Source organism: Musca domestica, unplaced genomic scaffold, assembly GCF_030504385.1.
Source record: "Musca domestica strain aabys unplaced genomic scaffold, Musca_domestica.polishedcontigs.V.1.1 18, whole genome shotgun sequence".
Taxonomy (NCBI): Eukaryota; Metazoa; Arthropoda; class Insecta; order Diptera; family Muscidae; genus Musca; species Musca domestica.
In genome coordinates this window covers 6155655-6174360 of record NW_026712238.1, presented here as the reverse complement: position 1 = coordinate 6174360, position 18706 = coordinate 6155655, and positions in this window count along the sequence as shown.

Below are 18706 nucleotides of genomic sequence, written 5' to 3'. Positions count from 1 at the left end.
TAAACATATTCCTTCAAAAATTCACGATTATTGGTAAGTTCTTGAAAATTCACGCTTTTGGTCAGTTGTCCTTGAAATAATGGATTTTCTTGAATAAATCCTTGATTTTTGGTCGGTATGTCTTTGGTCCTTGAAAAATTTTTCTTTGGTAAATCGTTTATTTCAAAAAATATTCTTTAAGGAATCCTCGATTATAAGTCTCAAAATAAGCCCTTCGAAATCCACGATTTTATGGCAAATAGTGCTTGGAGAAGCATTCTACAAAAAATGCCGGATAATTGGTCAGTTGTTCCTTAAAAAGGTATTCTTTAAAAATTCACGTTTATTAGTCAGTTTGTCCTTGAGAAAATATTCCTCAAAAAATCCACGATCAGTTGGTTCTTGAAAAAATATTTCTTAAAAATCCAAGATTTTTGGTCTGTTGATCCTTGAAAAAAAAAAATATTCTTAACAAATAACAGATTATTCCTTATAAAATCCACAGGTATTGGTTAATTTGACCCTGGAAAAATAATTTTTAAAGTCAGTGATCCTTGAAACAATATTTTTTAAAAATCTATAATTTTGGGCCAGTTGGTCATTGGAAAATCCTTTAGGATGGTCCTTAAAGTTGTCCTAAAAAAATCGAAGGTTATTGGTCAGTTGGTCCTTGTAAAGATATTCGTTAAATATCCACTATTATTTGTCAGTTGGTTTGGGAAAAATACCGCGAATGGAAAAGAACCCGCGAATATTTAAAATCCAATCATTATCCTTAAGTTATCCTTAAAAATTTTCCTTACAAATCGAATTTTCCTTACAAGCTGACTAGGTCCTTGAGAAACTTCCTTAAAAAATCACGATTGGTAATTAAAAAAATATTTCTTAAAAATATTCCTTAAAATCCACGATTATTGTCCACCTTAAGGGATCCTTAACAAAACCACAATTATTGGACAAAAAAGCGCTTAAAAATTCACAATTTTAAGTCAGTTGATCCATGAATACGTTTTCTTCAAAAAAAAAAAAAAAAAAAAAAAAAAAAGGATTATTTTTCAATTATTCCTCAAAAAATATTTCACAAAAATCCAAAAATATTCATCAGAGGGCACTTACAAAGTTATTCTGAAACCCACGATTATTGGTCAGTTTTTCCTTGAGAAAATATTCCTTAACAAATCCACAGTAAGTTGGTTCACGAAATAATCCTTCATGTAAAATTTCACCATTCACAATATTTTTTAAAAAATCGATTTTCGTTCCGTTAGTCCTTGGAAAAATATTCTCAAAAACTATTGGTCAGTTGGTCCTTAAAATATTCCTATAAAACCACACTGTTATTTGTCAGTTGATTCTTGCAAAAATATTCCTTTTATTATACGACTATTGGTCAGTTGGTCCTGAAAAAGAATTTCCTTAAAAAATCCACTATTATTGGTCCGATGGTTCTTAAAATATATTCCTTAAAAATTGACTATATTTAGTTTGTTAGTCCTTGTAAAAATACCCTTTGAAAATTCAATATTATTGGTTAAGTGATACTTGAAAAAATATTCCGCACAAATCCACGATTGTTGGTCAGTTGATCCTTGAAAAAATATTCCATGAAAGTCCTCGATTATTCATCAGTTGATCTTCGAAAACAATATTATTTACAAATCCTCGATTATTGATCAATTGATCCTTGGAAAACATATTCCTTCAAAAATTCACGGATACTGGTAAGTTGGTTCCTTAAAAATCGACATGTATTGGCGAGTTGGTCCTTGAAATAATTTTCCTGTAAAATTTCACCATTATTGGTCCAAATGATATCAAATATACTATTCTTGGTCAATTAATATCCTTGAAACAATATTTTTTAAAAAGTCGGTGATAAGTGAGCACATGTTCCTTGAAACAATACTTTTTTAAAAATCCACAATTTTCGTACCGTTAGTCCTTGGAAAAATATTCTTAAAAATACTGATCAGATGGTCAGTTAGTCTTTGAAAAATGTAATGTACAAATCCTCTATCATTGTTAGTCCTTGAAAAAATATACCTTAAAAAATCCACAATTATTGGTCTGATGTTCTTCGAAAAAATATTCCTTAAAAATTGGCTTTGTTTGATTCGTTAATCCTGGTAAAAATATCCTTTAAAATTCCAATATTATTGGTAGGTCAACCCAAATAAAAAAATTACACTATTTTTTAATCAGATGCTCCTTGGAAAATATTATCATTTTGTCCTTTGAAACATATTCCATAAAAAATTACCATTTGTAGGTTGATCTTCAAAAACTCAAAATTTTTGCTTAATTCTTCCTGGAGCAAATTTTCTTAAAAAAAAAACAACAAAAATTATTTGTCAACGGGTCATTAAATAAATATTTCTTAAAAAATCCACGATTTTGGTTCATATGGTCCTTCAAAAATATTCTTTAAATTTTTCACAATTATAAATAAATTAGTCCTCAAAAAGATTAATGACTTTTGGAAAAAAATATTTTTCAGCAATCCCTTATTACTAAAATACATTCCTTTAAAATCCACTATTATTGGTCTGTTGGTCCTTGTAGATTTAATGCTTAAAAAATCCATCCTTATTTTGTCAATTGGTCAAAATATTTGATATTTGTCAAATATCAAAATATTCGTTAAAAATTATTATTATTGGTCCGTTAGTTCTGTAAAAGTATCGTTTAAAAATTGGCCACATATTCTTTGAAGCTTCACATTAAAATTCAAGATAATCGGTCAGTTGATCCTTAAAAAAGTCCTTATAAATTCACGATTACTGGTCAATTTAGCATCGATTCCTACAAAATCCGCGTTGATTAAAAATACCTTAGAAATTCATGATTTTGATCCGTTTGTTCTTTAAAAAATATTTTTTGAAATTTTACAAGCATCGATCAAATGGTCCTTCAGATGATTCTTTAAAAATCAACATTTATTGGTCATTTGGTCCATAAAAAATTCTTTTCCAGAATTCGAATTCCAAAAGTATATCCTTCAAATAATGTTTCTTAAAAAGCCATAATTTTCGGAAGGTAGATTCTTGAAAAAAAAACATTATTTAGAAAAACGGTTACACTGTACGACAAACCTCAATTTTTTCAATAATTACAGGTAAAATTCAGCAGATTATGAAAGCAGATCTAAAAATGGAAGATACATGTATCAGCGTATTGAAAGTTTGCATTGCCAAGTGAACTACGTAGAGGGGGAAAGTTTCCCCCTCCAACATATTTTTTGATATTTTAGAATCCTTAGATTCTTAACATTTTAGATATATGGTGTTTTCGGAAATATTACTGATAATAATATGAGACATTTTTCGTCGGAAATTTAAACCCTCGAACGGACCAAGGGAGTTTTTTGGTTATTTTTATCAAAATATGGCTTAAAACCTCTTTTTAACAAGTCAGAATATTCCACAAATTGCTTTGTCATAAAGTTTTACTATAGGTTCCAGAAGACCTCAAGGGTGTAAATTCTATCTAATCTCCAATGTAGGGAAGGTACCACAAGAAGTGGTGTGATCTCTACCATCTTCATAACAGATCTTGTGTTGATGGAAATCTGAATGGAACCGGGTGTTAATTTCGCGTTTTATGAGCTTCATGGATATTCAAAATGTTGACCCTTTGTGGGGGAGGTGCCAGAAGGATTGTTCAGATCTACCACCTTTATAACAGATCTTGTGTTGATAGATATACTGGGATGTGCCAAGTCTTAACGGAATCGAATGTTAATTTCGTGTTTTATGAGCTTCAAATGTTTGTGGGAGAGGTACTAAAAGGAGTGGACCGATATATTCCATCTTCCCACCAGACCTTCGATTAATAAAAATATTGCGATGTGTGTAATTTGAAGTCAATCGGACACTTACATCGCATTTTATAAGAGTTATAATTATTCAAAATTTTGACACTTTGTGGGGGAGTTACCTTATGGAGTGGCCTGATCTAAAACTGATGCAAATATTAGGATTTGCAAAGTTGGAGCAAAATCGGATTAAACTTTCTCTTTCTGTACAGTAAATATTTATCTTTGAAAATGTTGACCTTTTGTGGGGGAGGTACCAGAAGGAGTGGACCGATATTGCCCATCACCGAACTCGATCTAAGTTTGATAATAATATTACGATGTACCAAGTTTGGATCAAATCGGATATTCCCTTCGAGAGTTATCGTGACAGACAGACGGACGGACGGACATCGATAGATGGACTTCAAACGTCCTGAAACGGATTTGGTCCAAAGAGATCTAGGGTCTATAACCAGTATTTCGATAGGGCACGTTTTGACGTATACCCTCTAGCCTATGGCTGAGGATATAAAAAACTCCACGATTTTTAGAAGAAAAACCCAACTTTAATGTTTAGACGTTCCTTGAAAGGTATTCCTTAAAAATCCACGATAATTGGTGAGCTGATCCCTAAAAAATATTCATTGGAATAATATTCTTTTAAAATCCAAAAGTATTGGTCAAAGGGTCCTTGAAATGCACGTTTTTTCCTTAAAAGTCTGCGTTTATTGATCCGTTATTCCATAAAAATATGTTTTACAAAATCCGCAAATATTTGTCAATTAGCTTTGGGAATTTGAATTGCAAATGTATTAAAAAGTATTTGAAAATAAATATTTCGATTCTTATAAAATTCATAATTTTACGTATAATACTAAATTCTTTCCATTACGGCAAATAATCCAAAATAATAGAAAAAAAGGGGAAAACAGTAGCGCCACCATATGTCACATATTTTTTTTTATTCTTCCAAAACAACAAACAATTAAAATCAATTAATGCCAATATAACTCCTTTCCTTTATTATCCCGAAAGCGGCATTGGATTAATTCTCATGTACCACACACACACGCACGGACACATCTTATGAGGTCACCCACAAGGAATTCCAAAGAATCAAGTCTATGATTCGAAGCCTAGAAATATCTAAAATATTACGAAGGAGGAATGTCGTCATCCCTGTCTGTGATCGTATTGTAAGGTTGTTCATCAGCGCCATCATTAGGCGAAATAAGAACAAGGGGGGCGTTTAATAAATTCCAATAATAACAATCAATTGTTGAAAATAAATCGAAAGAGATCACAAGGAAAAACAACCTAGTTATTTATGACCAAATCATATAGACGTGGAAAAGAACAACAACATTGTAGGTCGATTTCATTTTATTTGAGATTACATCAGCATTAAAAGAGGTTTACTATCCAATTGTTATCAACCATGGCATGCATTCTCTAAAACAACAAATTGCCCATACTGCTTGCTGGTGTCACACGGACTCACTCACTCACCCACTGCTCGATCAATTTGTTCTGTTGCCTTGGATTTTTTGCGGCTTCCATAAGTGAGTATCAAAATTTCACAAATTACTTGGAATTCCATTTCAAATTTCGTTCTGTGACAATTTTGTTTCTTTTTTTTTTTTTTTTTTGAGAAATGCCGCCTTTCCCCTATTTCCCTGTGGGACCCCAATGCATATTATGTCACTTGTGCTGCACTTGTGTTTCGCTGCGCATGTGCACAGCCTTCGAAAACACAAAGGAGTAGGTGGAAGAGAGAGAGAGAGAGCAAAGTTATCTCAGCCTAAGAACAAAAGGACAAACCTTTTCTCAGCCCATCAACAAACAATAGAGCTAAAACAATAGAAATGAGATAATTTCAAACCCATGTCATTTTTTTGTTGTTGTAACTCTCGAATTGCAACAACACGGCAATAAAAAAAGAGTAACAAAAACAAGCAAATGTCCTCCTTTTTGTCGAGCGTACGTAACAAATGCCGCAACATTTTGCCAGAAAAACAACAAGTGGACAACAAACTGCATTGCAACAGGTTCATGCCATTCGTTCGGACACTTGTTTTATAGGTTCTTAGTAGTCTACAAATGCAATTGTCGTAAATCTATCTTTTTTTCAAGTCACTTTTGAGATTTACAGCTGGTCATGCTTGACACCCAAGGAAATTGTATTATTACCGAAAGTAATAAGAAATTAGTATTCAATTGGAGTTGGATGGAAATTAATGGTTCGCTCTGGGAGTCTAATGCTTTGTTTTAAGAAAAAACTAGTAAGGAAAGGTCAAAAGTCGGGCGGGACTGACTATATGATATGTATTTAGCAGTGCTCCCATAACAAAAAAACTTTATATTGGGAATTTATGTGAAGTAGATCATACCAACTACGAACAGAATAACATTGGTGTATAGTGCACGATATAACTTCGATAAGAATTATATTAAAAACAAGTTAAACAAGTAAGGCTATAGTCGTGCGGGGCCAACCATGTGATACCCTACAACACTACAATATGTTGGAAGCCCCCTCATGTCCAAATTCATATTGGAAGAATTCGCTTTTGAAGTTACGTCACGGAGCACTGCCCAGATATTACCCTTAGCATTTTGACCAGGGACATTTTCCCAATATTTAGGCACTCCGTCGTGCTGTTAGTTTTTGTGGTCCATTTTGTGACTAAATATAATCCAATGGTCACCCAAAAAGCCAAAATTCTTCCCTGTGCTTAACTATCTTCTCAGGCGTGTCGATTGGCTTCAATTGTGTGATCAGGAAATTTTTTCTGTTTTTTGTTCATTTGAACCCCTAAATATTTTGCGATCATCTCCAAAAGCAAAAGGCCCCTCTGTGTCTCCAAAATTAGACTCATCTATATGATTTGCTTGTCTACGATATTTGGTTATATTCGTCGAAATCAGCATTAAAAGCCAGAAGTTCGCCTATTTTGTATTTCGAATATCGGCTGTAAGTAATGTTGGTATTTTTTCACACAAAAGTAGTGGTCCATTCTACCCGCTGTCTTAAATTCTAACTTCATGCGAGATTTCGTGTCCTTTAGTTTCTATTTGTGACCTTCATAACGGCTGCAAAATCAGGAACATTTTGAGTTTCAGGACCATTTCAACCCCTAAATATGTTGCGGACATATTTAAAAATAATAGGCTTAGCCCTTCTGAGCATAACCCTACCTTTGTGAAAAATTTCGTGAGGATCGAACGATAATTGCAATCTGTATATAATAACCCCAACCTGTGTTGTAAGGTGAAAAAATATTACAAAATATACACTTCAATATTATAAGTCAAATTGAAAAAATCGCATGCGATAAAAAATATGAAAAAATAAAAAAATGTCACAAAATACTACAAAATCTGTATGAACATCATTATTGGCATCTTTTTATGCGATTTTTTTAGAGTTTATATTATTATACCAAAAGGGCATTCTAAATTGCCAAAATTTGTCAAAATCGCAGCCAGTCTGGAGATATAAGCATTCTAGCTAACATCCCCCTCCTTTGTATATATACATTAAATATATTTCGCTATATATATCCGATATTTGTACCATCGGCATCTACGTAACGGTCAGAATTGACCTGTTCGTTTATTTGTGATTTCGCCGGGATTAAAAATATTCGCGGTTTAATGAAAAATTTAACTTTTATTTAACACAAATGTTGAGGACTATTTCACCCACTAAATATTACCCGATGACCATCAAAATTGGAAGGCTTCTGCCCAGCCATAAGTTCTAGCCTCATGCTAACTTCCGCTTTGATTGGTCCATAATTGCGACCTGTAGAGCAACTGCAAAATCATTAATTTTTTCAGGTTTTGATCCATTTCAACCCCTAAATATTATGCGATCATCTTCAAAAGAAATAGGGTTCTATTCTGACCCTTGCCCCACCTCCATTCTAAATTTCGTGAAGATAGGGCCATAATTGCGACCTGTAGAGTTATTACAAATTAACATGGACAGACGGACGGACGGACATACATAGCTAGATCGACTCAGCTTGGCGAGATAGGAAGATCCATATATACTTTCCTATGTGGGAAACGAATATTTCGTGGTGTTACATAATTTCTGGCCCAATCAAACTTATAATACCCCCAACACATAGTGTTGTAGGGTATAAAGATCTATTGGAGCAATATATGTACCGGACCGGTTTTCACCCAATGGAAAAATTCTGTGGAATATCCAAAAATCTATTAGATTTGGGCTGATATTACATACGGGGTGAGCAGTAACCGTAAAATCGGTTGAAGATATATATCGAAACTATATAAAAATCTGAACCAATCTCGATAAAATTTGGCAGAGGTATTTTCGAGCAGTATCTGTTGCCCGGTATCAAATATCATTGTTGTGGAGTGCATATTATGCATGTGAGAGACTTAAACCCCCAAATGTGATGAAACATATATATGGGAGCTATAGCTATATTTGAACCGATTTTCACCAAATTTGAAGTACTTGTTTCTAGGATGTATTCAGTCGGAATTGCCAAAATTCAGATCATTTGCGTTGATATTAGACATTTCGTGCACAAAAAAGCTGAAATCGGATAAAGATATATTAATGGGAGCTATATCCTAATCTGAACTGATCTCGATAAAATTTGACAGAGGTATTTTTGAGTTGCATAAGTTGTCTGGTACCAAATATCATTCTTCTGGAGAGCATATTACGAGTGTGAGGGACTTTAAACTCTAAATCGGATGAAATATATATGGGACCTATAGCTATATTTGAACCGATTTTCTCCAATTCTGATGTACTTGTTTCCAGACTTAATTCGGTTGGATGTGCCAAAATTCAGGTAATTTGGACAGATATTGGCCATTTGGTGCACTATTAACCTGAAATCGGTTGAAGATACAGGGTGAGATAAAAAAAAACTGCAACAAAGTCAAACGCCATAATTTTTATTTTTTTTTGTAAATCTATTGAATGAAAGCAAAAATTGTCGGAAACAGCATCAAATTTTAGAATATGTTTAGATTTGTTCGAATTGGTCACCGTTGGTACGAATTATGGCCTTCAAAACGTCACACGCTGCCCGAATATTGCTCTGCGGTTATTTGGCCACTTGGTTGAGGTGATCGACACTTTGGTATTTTTTAGTGTCAACCTTGCTTTCCCAAATACTCCAGACACAATAGTCCAACGGATTGGTATCTGGAGATTTTGGTGGCCATTGTGCGCTGGAACCTCATTTTGTAACCATTATTGCCTGGCGCGTGCTAAGTCCTATTGGAATGTCCAAGGCCTGCGCCCAAAATGTTTGCGTGTCCAAGGCTTTAATACACCCTCCAGAATATTTTCGCTATAATATTCGGCATTTATTCTGATGCCGTCGTCGATTAATACGAGCGGAGAGCGACCATCGGCTGTAATGGCAGCCCACACCATCACCATGGCCAGCGCTTGAGTTCTGGTGGCCGACCGAAGGTACACATTTTCAGCTGACTTCTTTGGCAAGTAAACGCGATCATTTTGTTTGTTTACAAACTGCTGGACAGCGAATGTTTTCTCATCTGAGCGGAGAAAACCAATTTTGCCAGTTCACCACTTTCGGCCAAGCGAAGCAACTCTTCAGATCTTTTGAGTCTATTGCCTTTCAGTTGCGGTGTAAGTTTTTGCACGTTTTTTGGAATTTCAATGGCTTTTCCCCGAGCTCATTTTTCAATATTTGCCAAATGAAATATTGCGATATGTTTAGCTCTCGAGCCATTTTTCGGCCACTGCGACGTGGGTTTCGATCAAGTCGCTTCTTTACTTTTCGAACCATTTTTGCAGATGTTGCTGTTTTTTTGTTCCGTCCACTTCCTTGACGTCGGGCTACGCTACCAGTATCATGGTAACGAGCGATGGTTCAAAACACAACAGATTTATTCACATTTAAATGCTGGAGTGCCCTAACGTTAGCCATTTGTGGTTTTCCAGCCAAATATAAAGAAATCACGCTTGAATTACATCACGAATAACTTTTTGTCTGGAAAAATGCTCACCAAAATGCTTTTGTATGCTTGGAAACAATATAATGGGCTGTCACTGGAATAATTTTAACAGCTGTCGGACGAGAAGCTTAAAAATGACAGCAGTCTGAAGTTGGTTGCAGTTTTTTCATCTCACCCTGGCCGACTTATTTCGCAAGTTATCACAGATATAAGTATTGAAAATTGTGACCCTTTGTGGGTGAGGTACCAGAAGTAGTTGGCAGATATATATCATCTTCACAACAGATCTTGCGTTAGCAAAAATATTTGGATGTATGAAAGTTGAAAAGAGTTGGATTCTTATTTCGCTTTCTTCTTGAACCCTATGTGGGGGAGGTGCCAGAAGAAATGGTCCAATCTCAACCATTTTTATAACAGATCTTGATGGAAATATTGAGATGTACCATGTCTGAATGGAATCAGATGTTAATTTCGCGTTATATGAGTTTCATGGACATTCAAAATTTTAGACCTTTGTGGGGGAGGTACCACAAGGAGTTGACCGATATATCCCATTTTCACGCAGACCTTGGTTTAATAAAAAATAATGTTGTGTGTGTAATTTAAAGGAAACCGGATGCTTATTTCGGATTTTATGATCCTTTTGGCTATTCAAAACTTTTACCCTTCGTGGGGGACGTACCAGAAGAAATGGTCCGATCCCTACGATCTTTATAACAGATCCTGTGTTAATGGAGATTTTAAATGTACCAAGTCTGAATGGAATCGGATGTTAATTTGTGTGTGTGATTTGAAGACAACCGGAAGCTTATTTCGGATTTTATGATCCTTTTGGTTATTCAAAACGTTGACCCTTTGTGGGGAAGGTACCAGGAGAAATGGTCCGACCATCTTTATAACAGATCTTGTGTCGATGGAAACATCGAGATGTACCAAGTCTGAATGGAATCGGATGTTAATTTCGCGTTTTATGAGCTTCATTGATATTCAAAATTTTGACTCTTTTTGGGGGAGGTACCGATGGAGTGAACTAATAAATCGCATTTTTACACCAGACCTTGGGTTAATAAAAATATTGTTATTATTATTGTGTTAATATTTTTTAAGAGTTATAATTATTCAAAATGTTGACCCTTTGTGGGGCAGGTACTTGATGGAGTAGACCGATATTGTCCTGACCTAGCACTGAGGCTAATACTAGGATTTACAAATTTGGAGCAGAATTGGTTTATCCTTTCTCTTTCTGCGCACTATTTTTTTTTGACAGTTTCGACCTTTTGTGGGCCGATATTGCCCGAACTCGATGTAAATTGTAATTGATGGAATTGGGTATAATTAGACATTGGCAAAATACTAAATTAAGGGAAATTGGGACCTCTAAAATTACACTAACAAACCTTTGCCAAAGAACCGCACCATCTCTCAAAGAGATTCCAAGTAACAAAAATCAAAGGATATTGCCGAAGGATATCTAAGACATATTTCAAAAGTAGAACATTTCTACAAATTAATGTCCTAGTAACTAAAATTCATATGGATGCATCTAGCCAATGAATCAACCAAGATCTTGTTGAGTTTAGATTAATTGCTCCCTCTCTCTATCGCTCATATGAAATACGAACCGCCCGGCTTCGGTACAATTACTCTCAGTAACTGTAACCTGTTGTTGAGGGCATAACCAAATATTTTCCAAGAATTTTGTCAACAATTGGTGCATCTTTGCATTGCATGGATCTACAATTTCCAAAGGACCAACACATGGACATACACACACATACTCACATACCATTAGACAATACCGTTGTCAACCAGCCGGTAGTAGTTTGTTGGTTGGCCTGATGACAGTGATGATGATGATGATGCTGCTGCTGTCGCTACTCCTATTTCTGGGGGTATGTTTGTGTGTGTGTGTTTGCTACACTTGTATCGGACATTGTATAACCTACATCGATATCTCTATGTTTGATGGGGTGTTGAAACCTACTCAGAGTTACCCTTCATGCCAATCCCCGCTGAGTCGGCTTTGGTTTTATGTTTTACACTTGTACACTGCTTCTTGGCCCTCTATTGTACTTATTTATCTCTTTCTGTGGATTATTGTTCCTTTCTTGTTTTTGCATAATATTGTCCATTGGCCTCTCGCTCAGTTGGAGGTTGGGAAAATGCCAGGGCACCACGATATCTTCAATTTGTTTTCTTAAGTAAACAACTTTGATAGCATCGTCCTGTTTGACCTGCTGGGGTACGCACGAAGAAACAGTGCAAAAAGGTGTCAATGTTATCAGATCGCTTCAAATTGCTTATCTTTTTTTGTTAATAGAAAAATTCGCACAGTTCACACCTTCTTTGTTCCGGTCTCATCATTATCATCATCTTTGTCGCTTTTCTCTCTTTGAGCAGATTACTTTTTTATCTTTCATTAATGGCGTGAAATTGTAATTCCGGTTCTCATTGCTTACGCATTAATTGCATGGGAACTATTTTCGAGGTGGAATATGAAATATTTGTATAGGTATTTAGAAGCTCTCTATTCTAGTTATATAAGAGCTGAAACAAAACGGAAACGTATAGAGATGGATTTTTTTAGGAAATTAAATGGGAAATATGACTAAAACGTAAAAATATCTTAAAATCAGGATTTTGGCCAAAAAGTGGACCGACTCAAAAATCTTGAACCCCATGTGGGGGAGGTATCAGAAAAAATAGTGCGATCTGTATCATCTTTACAACAGTTCTTGTGTTGATGGAAATATTGAGATGTACCAAGCCTGGATGGAATCGGATGTTAATTTCACGTTTTATGAGCTTCACGCATACTCAAAATTATGACCCTTTGTGGGGGAGGTACCAGAAGGACTGCACTGATACATCCCAGTCTTACACCAGACCTTGGGTTACTAAAAATATTGTTATGTGTTTAATTTGAAGAGATCCGGATGCTTATTTCGGATTTTATGATTGGTTTGGTAATTCAAAACTTTGTCCCTTTGTAGGGGAGGTACCAGAAGAAATGGTCCGGTCCCTGCCATCTTTATAACAGATCTTGTGTAAATGGAAATATTGACATATGCCAAATCTGAATGGAATCCAATGTTAATTTCGTGTTTTATGAGCTTCATGAATATTCCAAATTTTGACCCTTTGTGGAGGAGGTACCGGAAGGAGTGGACCGACATCTTTACACCAGACCTTGGGTAGATTAAAATATTATGATATGTGTTATTTGAACATAATCGGACTATTACGTCACATTTTATTTGAATTATAATTATTCAAAATTTTGATCCGTTGTGGGGAAGATACCAGAAAGTGTGGACCAATATTGTCCATTTTCTCATCTGAAATAGCACTAATGCAAGTATTAGGATTATCGGATTATCCATTCTCTTTCTGTGTACTAAATTATTTTCTTTGAAAATGTAGACATTTTGTGGGGGAGGTATCAGAAGGAGTGGACCGATATTACCCATCTCCAAACTCGATCTTAGTTTTATAATAATATTACGATGTACCAAGTTTGGTGCAAATCGGATAATTCCTTCGAGAGTTATCGTGCACATCAACAAGACAGACGGGCGGACACCGCTAGTCGACTCAAAATGTCCTCAAACGGATTTGGTCCAAAGAGACCTAGAGTCTAAACCGTTATTTCGATGAGACACGTTTTGTCCGTATTAAATGATATATACCCTCTGTAGCCAAATGGCTGTAGCCAAATATTTTTGCTAACACAAGATCTATTGTGCAGGTGATATATATCTGTAAACCCCTTCTGGTACCTCACCCACAAAGGGTCACAATCGTTATATATCGTTCATAACTTGCGAAACAAGTCAGCGATTCTTTACAACTTTCTATATCTAAATATTTCCCTCAACCAGAAACCTGAGATGAATATGGGATTTATCGAAATTTATGATCTCGCATAAAATTGGATATAAATTTTTGATCTTCTTGTAAGTTTGCCTATACCAATATTTTTTCTGTATTAGATGAAGTATGAAAATGGAATATTTCGGTCCGCTATATATTACCTATCGCATATTTCCACATTATCTAAAAATTTGCACATATCTCATATAAAGTATAGGAAGTAGTCGATATGGTCTATATTGGCCAAATGCTTCGGAACCTCCCCCAGAAAAGGTCAACAGTTTGAATAATCATAACTCAAGGCTGTCGGCAAAACCGACCGATACTATTTTACTTGTTTTTTTTACATTTTCACCAATTTTTTACATTTCACCAAACCTTATATATGTTAAGAAATTTCTTAAAACATTAAGACCCATTTGTTTATATTCAAGTCTATATATGGCCTTAAAAAGAATCCGAAAATCTGTCTCTTCAGATCCTTGGACGAAAAAAAAAAATACTTAATACAATTTTTTCCTTTTCCTTCTTTTTTTAGTAGATATTTCCAAATGAATCTCCATATAAAGACCCGACTGCACAAAAAGTGATCATTCTACTAAATTTTAGATTTCCAGTCCCATGCCTTCCCCAAATACTAAATTTAGTACCATTAAGTATTTTCTAGTAAATATTTCCAAAATCACCTTAAAATCCCAACCCAACACACTAACAGTGGCCCCAATATCAACATTTCGAAATTCTAGCTCCATCTGTTCAACACTTTGAACAATTCTCAACCGTACACACCAACATTAGCCCACATGCAAAACTCCAAGTTCTTAGCTTCAGCCGTTTCGTCAGTTGGTAAACTAAAACACAATCGCAAATGGCTTCAAGCCAGTCTTTGTTCAAACACCTATGCCTTTCTTTGTTACAAGGTTTTAGAACACCTTAGTAACCACTGCAACCACAGACACGAACCTCGTGAGAACGTTATTGTAAGGAAAGTGTAAACTAATATTTAACGAAAAAAGTAGTTTCTAAAAATTACTTTACTGCACACCCAGTAGTCACAGCGTGTAAATTACTCAGGGTGACTTGGATAACCTGATACAGTATTATCATAGACATAAATCATGCGGATAAAATTGGAACATAGCAAACACATAAAAAATGGAAAATTGTTGTCATGTTGCGGTAGATGGCGATGGTAGCATGAAACTATGCTATGTCACCATATCAGCAGATGTCGCTCATAGAAAGTTGAGTGAAAATTATTATGTAACTCATAGCTACAATGAGGATTTAAGTGAATCTACTCAAATCTAAAATGTTTAAAATATTAAAAGAGATACTCTTTAAGAATTGGAAATATTGCATTGTAACAGAAAAACTCTCGCCGACCATAAGAATTATTTAAATAAACAATTGTAATTCTTGAAAACCCAATATATTTCTTCAAAAGTCCTGTAAATCGTTTGTGGAAACGACACACTTGACCGTGAAAAAGATGGTTGGTGCGCCATCTGTTAGAAATCGATATTATTAATCTATATATTCATTACTCCATGGCAGTGTTGCCATCGCAAAAAATGCATATTACACACGGAGGATAAAAACATAACATATTAGGGAAAAATAAAATAAAATATGTGTCAATTTTTTTTATTTCTCTAACAAAAATTACCACAAAATGATTAGATTAGTTTACATAAGAGCCTTTTGCCGGGCTACATAAAAAAATGTATACACTCATTTAAATTAAATTATAATTCCAATATACAGGGTGAGATAACAACAAAGTCAAACGCTACAATTTTTACATTTTTTTTAAATATTATTGAATGAAAGCAAACAAGTTAAAAAGCAGTAAATTCGGCCGGGCCGAAATTTGAATACCCTCCACCATTTAGAACAAATTTGGAAATTTTCAAAAAATAAAATCCGTTAAAAATTCTGTAAAAACCTTAAAAATACCGAATATAGCCGTTATATTGGGGTCTGTAGGACGTGGACCTACATAGACATTGTTTGTTATAAGCCATTACCATATTCAAATTCGAAACTTTAAATAAACGGTGAATAAATCATCAAAATACCGTATATAAGGAGATACCTTTATATCGGAGCTATACAATGACCTGGACCTGTATAGACAATTTTCTTTCACAGGCTGTAGCGTCCATTACGAACTTCAAATACGGCATCTCAAACAATTTCTGTTAGTATTGTACCTAAAATCGTCAAAATACCGAATATAGGGAGGTACTGATATATGGGGCCTATACGAAGACCTGGACCTGCATAGACAATTTTCTGTTACAGACTGTAGTTCCCATTACGAACTCTAAATACGTAATTTAAAACTACTCCAGTGAATAATTAAGCTAAAATCATCAAAATAGCGAATATTGGGAGTTACCGTATTAGGGGGCTATACGAAGACGTGGACCTGCACAGACAATTTTCTGTCGTAAGGTGTAGTTAAATGTTAAATTCGAAACAATTCCGATGAATAATGTCGCTAAAATCATCAAAATACCGAATATCGGGAGGTACCGTTATATGGGAGCTTTATGAAAACGTGGACCTACATGACCCATTTACGAACTTAACCTGCTTACTGGCAAAAGAAACATGTGTGCAAAAGTTTAGCCTTCTATCTCAATTCGTTCCAAAGATAGAGTGATTACAACAGACAGACAGACAAACGGACATCGCTAAATCGACTTAGAATTTTACGCTGATCAAGAATATATATACTTTGTTGGGTCTGACATGAGTATTTCGAGGTATCGACAATTTGGTGTTTTTTCGTGCCAACCGGATTGGCATCCGGAGATTTTGGTGGCCATTGTTGCGCTGGAAATATAGCAAGGAACCTTATTTTGTAACCATTCTTGGGTGGGGCGTCCAGAATATTTTCGCGATAATATCCGGAGATTTTGGTGGCCATTAGGCCAAGCGAAGCAACTCTTTTCAGTCTATTTTCTTTCTGTTGCGGTGTAAGTTCTTGCACTTTTAGGAATATCAATGGCTTTACCCCGTGCTCATTTTTCAATATTTGCCGAGTTGAATATTGCGATATGTTCAGCTCACGAGCGTTTTTTCGGCTACTGCGACACGGATTTCGATCAAGTTGCTTCTTTACTTTTCGAATCTGGCTGGCTTAAGTCATCGGCTGGCTTCTTCGGAAATGAACAAAGGAGCCTAGGGCCAAAAGTCAACCTAAACCTCCTTTGTTCATTTACGAAGAAGCCAGCCAGATAAGCGCTTTATGTATTTCCAGCTTTAAAGCTATTTGATACTATAAGACTCCAGCACATAGTTGCATTTTTCTAGTTTCTTTGAAGTAGATCAACCTTTCTTATTGAGCCATGGCTACCACTATCACGGTAATGAGCGATGGTACTAGACACAACAGATTTATTCACATTTAAATGCTGGAGTGCTCTAGCGATAGCCACTTGTGGTTTTCAGGCCAAATATAAAGAAATCACTCTATCACGCTTGAATTCCATCACGAATAACTTTTTTTCTGGAAAATTTTTACCAAAATGCTTTCGACCGCTTGTAAACAATATAATGAGCTGTCACTGGAATAATTTTAACAGCGGTCAGACGAGTGGCTTAGAAATGACAGCAGTCTGATGTTTGTTGCAGTTTTTTCATCTCATCTTGTATATCTATGTTTAATTGTTTAAAAAAATACTTTCGAAACTTATAAATCAGAATTGAAAATTATGTGTTTACGTTTATGGCTTTTAATTTAACACGTCTCCATTCTATGTCAAAATCTCCCTTCATACTGATTGTCTTTGGAAGAAATCAATTTTTGTTGTGAGTCTCTGAATAAAACAATTTGTATTCTTAATACTTATCATAATTTTGATAAAATATATGACCTTTTCTGAATTTTCTGCCTTTTTTATTTCACTGGGTCTTGTCAAAATCGAAGTGGATTTGATAGTACTAGGTTTTTTAGACTAATACCTCAAATAAGTTTCGAGTTCTTAGGACAAACTTTGGCCTTTAACATATGCAAAGAGCCCCCGATATTTTGAGATGTTTTTCGATTTTTTTGTCATATTTTTCTTTAATTTCGCCAAATTTTGGTATATAAAACAATTTATATGTGGGAGTAGTACGGAAATGTATAAAAATGTCCCCTGTTTCTAGTTATCGCAAGGGTGTTGGTCATATTTTCCAATCAAGTTGGTCGAAAGATTTGGTTTAAAAAATCGGTCATGTCGGTACACATTTTGGTATAGTCCCTATAAAAGGATAAACCCATATTTCTATTTATTTATTTTTTTTTTGTGATATTTTTCCCTTAATTTCACCAAATTTTTGTAAGGTACGGAAATGTGTAAAGATTCTAGTTATTGCTAGGGTGTAGGACATATTTTCCAATCAAGTTGGTCGAAAGATTTGGTTTAAAAAATCGGTCATGTCGGTACACATTTTGGTATAGTCCCTATAAAAGGGTAAACCCCAATTATTATTTTTTTATTCATATTTTCCCCTTAATTTCACCAAATTTTGGTAAGCAAAAAATTCATATGTGGGTTCCCCCTTTGGTACGGAAATGCATAAAAATGTCCCCTGATTATAGTTATTGTAAGGGTGTTGGTCATATTTTCCAATCAAGTTGGTCGAAAAATCTGGTTTAACAAATCGGTCATGTCCATACTAAAAGAGGAACCTCCATAGACAATTTTACACATCACGGATTGACATCTACCAAATCCGCTTAAATACTAAATTTGAAAAAATTTCGTGGGTAAATGTGACTAGGATTATCAATGTATCGAGAATCGGTGGGTATCGTTATATTTGCTCATATTTTTATTAACCCAAGGTCTAGAGTGAAGATAGAATATCTCTTCTGGTACCTCCCACACAAACAGTCAAAGTTTTGAATAAAGAAAACAATTATAAAATCCGAAATAAACATGCGATTATCTTCATATTTCAGAAATCCTATTATTTCTACCAACACAAGATCTTCTGTGACGATGGAATATACCGGTCGACTCCTTCTGGTTCCATTTTTTAATTTAAATGCGAAATTAACATCCGATTCCACTCAGA